Below are 6,774 nucleotides of genomic sequence, written 5' to 3'. Positions count from 1 at the left end.
AAAAATCGTTGCTTTTGTCGTTCGGGGCAGTTCTGTGGGCTATAGCGCACTGTTTTGTGGTCCCGGGTCGATTTTTGATGCTCCATGAACCCTATGCACGACTATAGAGAAGTTGCTCAAACTCGTTGTTTTCGTCGTTCAGGCGAGTATCATGGGCTACAACGCACTGTTTTGGGGTCCCGGGTCGATTTTTGATGCTCCATGAACCGTGTGCACGGTTATCGTGCCGTTGCAAAAACTCGTTGTTTTTGTCGTTTTGGGCCAGTTTTGTGGGCATAACGCATTGTTTTGGGGTTTCGGGTGGATTTTGATGGTCCATGAACCCTTTGCATGACTATCGAGACGTCAGAAAAATTCGTTATTTTGTCGTTTCGGGCAAGTTTCGTGGGCATAACACACTGTTTTGGGGGCCCAGGTTGATTTTCAATGCTCCATGAACCCTGTGCACGGCTACCGAGACGTCGCAGAAACATGTTGTTTTTGTCGTTTCGGGGCAGTTTTGTGGGCTATAGAGCACTGTTTTGGGGCCCCGGATTGATTTTTGGTGCTCCATGAACCGTGTGCACGACTATCGAGACATCACAAAAACTCAGTGTTTTCGTCGTTTGGGGCCACTTTCGTGGGCTATAGCGCACTGTTTTGGGGTCCTGATTCGACTTTTGATGCTCCATGAACCCTGTGCACGGTTATCGAGACGTTGCAAAAACTTGTTGTTTTGTCATTCCGGGCTAGTTTCGTGGGGCTATAGCGCATTGTTTTGGCGTCCCGGGTCGATTTTTGTTCGTCCATGAACCCTGTGCACGGCTATCGAGACGTCGCAAAAACTCGTTATTTTTTTCGTTTCGGGCAAGTTTCGTCGGCTTTAACGCACTGTTTTTGGGACCCAGGTCGATTTTGATGCTACATGAACCGTGTGCACAACTATCGAGATGTCAAAGTAACTCGTTTTTTTGTCGATCGGGCCAGTTTCGTGGGCTATAGCACACTTTTGTGGTATGTGGTCAATTTTTATGTTGCATGAACCCTCAGCAAAGCTATCGATACGTTGGACAAAATAGATGTTTTTGGCGTTTCGGGTCAGTTTCGTGGGCTATAGCGCAGTTTTGGGGTCCCAGGTCGATTTTGATGCTCCATGAACCCTGTACACAGCTATCGAAACATTGCAAAAACTTGGTGTTTCTGTCGTTTCGAGCCTATTTCATGGGCTATAGCGCACTCTTTTGGGGTCCCCGGTCGATTTTTGTTGCTCCATGAACCCAGTGCACGGCTATCGAGACATCACAAAAACTCGTTGTTTTGTCGTTTGGGGCCAGTTTGGTGGGCTATAACGCATTGTTTTGGGGTTCCGGGTTGATTATTGATGCTCCATGAACCGTGTGTACGGCTTATCGAGACGTTGCAAAAACTCGTTGTCTTTGTTGTTTCGGGCGAGTTTCGACGGCTATAGCGCACTGTTTGCGGTTCCGGGTCAAATTTTGATGATCCATGAACCCTATGAATGACAGTCGAGACGTCACAAAAACTCGTTGTTTCTGTCGTTCCGGGCAGTTTCGTGGGCATTACACACTCTTTTGGATTCCCGGGTCGATTTTTTATGCTCCATGAACTATGTGCACCCAGTTTCGTGGGCATAACATACTATTTTATGCTCCATGAACCCTGTGCACCGCTCTCGAGACGTCGCAAAAACTCGGTTTTTTTTATCGTTTCAAGCCAGTTTCGTGGGTTTTAACGCACTGTTTTCTTGTTTCGGGTGAGTTTCGTGGGCCATAGCACACTGTTTTGGGGTCTCGGGTCAATTCTTTATGCTCCATGAAACTTGTGCACGACTATCGAGATGTTGCAAAAACTCGTTATTTTTGTCGTTTCGGGTCAGTTTCCTCGGCTATAGCGCAGTATTTGGGGTTCCGGGTCGATTTTTCATGCTCCATGAACCTTGTGCACAACTATCGAGACGTCAAAAAAATTCGGTGTTTTTGTCGTTTCGGGTCAGTTTCGTGGGCTACAGCGCACTGTTTTGTGGTCCCGGGTCGAGTTTTGATGCTCCATGAACCCTATGCACGACTATCGAGAAGTTGCTCAAACTCGTCGTTTTCGTCGTTTGGGCGAGTATCATGGGCTACAACGCATTGTTTTGGGGTCCCTCGTCGATTTTTGATGCTCCATGAACCCTGTGCATGGCTATCGAGCCGTTGCAAAAACTCGTTGCTTTTGTCGTTTTGGGCCAGTTTCGTGGGCTGTAGCGCACTCTTTGGGGTTCCGGGTGGATTTTGATGCTCCATGAACCCTTTGCATGACTATCGACACTTTAGAAAAATCGTTATTTTATCGTTTCGGGCCACTTTCGTGGGCATAACCCACTGTTTTGGGGGTCCCGGGTTGATTTTCTATGGTCCATGAACCCTGCGCACGGCTACCGAGACCTCGCAGAAAATTGGTGTTTTTGTCGTTTCGGGCCAGTTTTGTGGGCTAGCGCACTGTTTTGGGGTCCCGGATTCATTTTTGATGCTCCATGAACCGTTTGCACGGCTATCGAGTCATCACAAAAACTAAGTGTTTTTGTCGTTTCGAGCCACTTTCGTGGGCTATAACGCACTCTTTTGGGGTCCCGAATCGACTTTTGATGCTCCATGAACCCTGTGCACGGTTATCGAGACGTCGCAAAAACTCGTTGTTTTGTCATTTAGGGCTAGTTTCGTGGGGGCTATAATGCATTGTTTTGGGGTCCCGGGTCGATTTTTGTTGCTCCATGAACCCTCTGCACGGCTATCGAGACGTCGCAAAAACTCGTTGTTTTTTCGTTTCGGGCGAGTTTTGTCGGCTTTAACGCACTATTTTGGGTCCTAAGTCGATTTTTGACGCTCCATGAACCGTGTGCACGGCTATCGAGATGTCAAAGCAACTCGTTTTGTTCTCGATCGGGCCAGTTTCGTGGGCTATAGCGCACTGTTTGTGGTCCGTGGTCAATTTTTATGCTGCATGAACCCTGTGCACGGCTATCGATACGTCGCAAAAACTCGATGTTTTTGCCGTTTCGGGTCAGTTCCGTGAGCTATAGCGTAGTTTTGGGGTCCCGGGTCGATTTTTGATGCTCCACGAACCGTGTGCACGGCTATCGAAATATTGCAAAAACTTGGTGTTTCTGTCGTTTCGAGCCTATTTCACGGGCTATAGCGCACTCTTTTGGGGTCCCCGGTCGATTTTTGATGCTCCATGAACCCTCTACACGGCTATCGAGACATCGCAAAAACTCGTTGTTTTGTCGTTTCCGGCCAGTTTCGTGGGCTATAGCGCATTGTTTTGGGGTTCCGGGTTGATTTTTGATGCTCCATGAACCGTGTGTACGGTTTATCGAGACGTTGCAAACACTCGTTGTTTTTGTCGTTTCGGGCGAGTTTCAACGGCTATAGCGCACTTCTTGGGGTTCCGGGTCGAATTATGATGCTCCATGAACCCTGTGCATGACTATCGAGACGTCAGAAAAACTCGTTGTTTTTGTCGTTTCGGGCAGTTTCGTGGGCATAACGCACTCTTTTGGGGTCCCGGGTCGATTTTTGATGCTCCATGTACCCTGTGCACCCAGTTTCGTGGGCATAACACACTGTTTTATGCTCCATGAACCCTGTGCACCGCTATCAAGACGTCGCAAAAACTCGGTGTTTTTGTCGTTTCAACGCACTGTTATAACGCACTGTTTTCTTGTTTGTGGGTTATAACGCACTGTTTTCTTGTTTCGGACGAGTTTCGTCGGCTATAACACACTGTTTTGGGGTCCCGGGTCGATTTTAGATGCTCCATAACCGTGTGCACGGCTATCGAGACGTCGCAAAAACTCATTGTTTGTGTCGTTAGGGACATTTCCGTGGGCTATAGAGCACTTTTTGGGGTCCCCGGTCGATTTTTGTTGCTCCATGAACCCTGTGCATGCATATCGAGACGTTGCAGAAACTCGTTGTTTTGTCGTTTCGGGCCAGTTTCGTGGGCTATATCGCATTGTTTTGGGGTTTCGGGTTGATTAATGATGCTCCATGAACCCTGTGTACGGCTTACCGAGACGTTACAAAAACTCGTTGTTTGTCATTTCGCGTGAGTTTCGACGGGTATAGCAAACTGTTTGGGGTTCCGGGTCGAATTTTGATGCTCCATGAACCGTGTGCATGACTATCGAGACGTCGCAAAAACTCGTTGTTTTTGTCATTTTGGGCCAGTTTCGTGGGCATAACGCACCCTTTCGGGGTCCCGGGTCAATTTTTGATACTCCATGAACCCTGTGCACCCATTTCCGTGGGCATAACGCGCCATATTATTCTCCATGAACCTTGTGCACCGCTACCGAGACGTCGTCAAAACTCGGTGTTTTTGTTGTTTCGGTCCAGTTTCGTGGGCTATAACGCACTGTTTTCTTGTTTCGGGTGAGTTTCCTGGGCTATAGCACACTGTTTTGGGGTCTCGGGTTATTTTTTTATGCTCCATGAAACCTGTGCACGGCTAACGAGATGTTGCAAAAACTCGTTGTTTTTGTCGTTTCGGGCCAGTTTCCTCGGCTATAGCGCAATGTTTGGGTTCCGGGTCGATTTTTGATGCTCCATGAACCTTGTGCACGACTATCGAGACGTCGAAACAATTATGTGTTTTTGTCGTTTCGGGTCACTTTCGTGGGCGACAACGCTCTGTTTTGGGGGTCCCGGGTTAATTTTCTATCCTCTATGAACCATGTGCACGACTATCGAGACGACACAAAAAACTCTATGTTTTTGTCGTTTAGGGCTAGTTTCGTGGGCTATAACGCACCGTTTTGGGGTCACAGATCATTTTTGATGCTCCATGAACCCTGTGCACGGCTATCGAGACATCACAAAAAGTCGGTGTTTTTGTCGTTTATGGCCACTTTCGTGGGCTATAGCGCACTATTTTGGGGCCCCGGATCGATTTTTGATGCTTTATGAACCATGTGCGCAGCTATCGAGGATTGCAAAAGCTCGGTGTTTTTCTCGTTTCGGGCGAGTTTCGCGCACTGTTTTAGGATCCCAGGTCGATTTTTGATGCTCCATGAACCAGGTGCACGACTATAGAGACGTCGCAAATGCTCGTTGTTTTTGTCATTTTGGGTCAGTTTCGTGGGCAGCGCCCTGTTTTCGGGTCCCGGGTCGATTTTTGATGCTCCACGAACCTTGTGCACGACTATCGAGACGTCGCAAAAACTCATTGTTTTTGTCGTTTCGGGCGAGTTTCGTCGGCTATAACGCAGTGTTTTGGGGTCCCAGGTTGATTTTTGATGCTCCATGAACCGTGTGCATGGCTATCGAGACGTCGCAAAAACACGTTTTTTTGTCGTTTGGGCGAGTTCCGTAGGCAATAGCGCACTTTTTGGGGTCCCGGGTCGATTTTTGATGCTCAATGAACCGTGTGTAGGGCTATCGAAACGTCGCAAAAACTCGTTATTTGTATCGTTCAGGCTAGTGTCATTGGCTATAGGGCATTGTTTTGGGGTCCCGGTTCAATTTTTGATGCTCCATGAACCCTGTGCAAGGCTAACGAAACGTCGCAAAAACTAGTTGTTTTTGTCGTTTCGGGCGAGTTTCGTCGGCTATAACGCAGTGTTTTGGGGCCCCAAGTTGATTTTTCAAGCTCCATGAACCGTGTGCACGACCATCGAGACGTCGCAGAAACTCGTTGTTTTTGTCGTTCGGGCCAGTTTCGTGGGCTATAGCACACTGTATTGGGGTCCCGATTCGATGTTGGATGCTCCATGAACCATGTGCACGGTTATCGATACTTTGCAAAAACTCGTTGTTTTTGTCGTTTTGGGCGAGTTTCGTGGGCTATAGCGCACTGTTTTGTGGTCCCGGGTCAATTTTTTATGCTGCATGACCCTTGTGCACGGCTATCGATACGTCGCAGAAACACATTATTTTGTCGTTTCGGGCGAGTTTCGTGGGCTATAGCGTACTGTTTTGGGGTCGCGGGTCGGTTTTTATGCTCCATGAACCCTGTTCATGACTATCGAGATGTTGCAAAAAACGGTTGTTTTTGTCGTTTTGGGTCAGTTTCGTGGGCTATAGCGCACTGTTTGGGGTCCTGAACCCTATGCACAGCTATCAAGATGTTGCAAAAACTCGTTGATTTTGTCATTTCGGGCCAGTTTCGTGGGCTATAACGCACTGTTTTGTGGTCCTGGGTCAATTTTTTGATGTTCTTTGAACCATGTGCACAGCTATCGAGACATCACGAAAACTCGGTGTTTTTGTCGTTTCGGGCTAGTTTTGTGGGCTACGTACGTGGGCTTGGGCCTCGACGGAGGGGACGTGGAAGGCATCGAGCGCGGAGGCGGCGGCGCAGGCGGCGACGAGGAGGAGCGGCGTCTCCGTGGATGAGGGCGAGGGAAGAGGATAGGCGAGGGTGGGGGAGGGGGTGGGCGGGGTCTCCGTGGACGAGGGTGGGGGAGGGGGAGGGCGGCGGCGGCGTCTCCCTGGGCGGCGTCTCCGTGGACGAGGGTGGGGGAGGGGGTGGGCGGCGTCTCTGTGGACGAGGGCGAGGGCATAGGGGATAGGAATGGCGCACCCCGAGCGGTGCGCCATTAGAATGTTTTTTTGATAGAAGTGGCGCATCCTCATGGAGTGCGTCATTAGTAAAAAAAATTATATAGCAATGGCGCATCCCAGAGAGGTGCGCCATTAGTAATCTTTTTTTGGATAGCAATGGCGCACCCTAGAGAGGTGTGCCATTAGTAATTTTTTTTGGATAGCAATGGCGCTCGGGTGGGAGGGAGGGGGT

Source organism: Hordeum vulgare, chromosome 1H (genome assembly GCF_904849725.1).
Source record: "Hordeum vulgare subsp. vulgare chromosome 1H, MorexV3_pseudomolecules_assembly, whole genome shotgun sequence".
NCBI classification, from domain to species: domain Eukaryota; kingdom Viridiplantae; phylum Streptophyta; class Magnoliopsida; order Poales; family Poaceae; genus Hordeum; species Hordeum vulgare.
Note: the sequence above shows the minus strand (reverse complement) of the source record.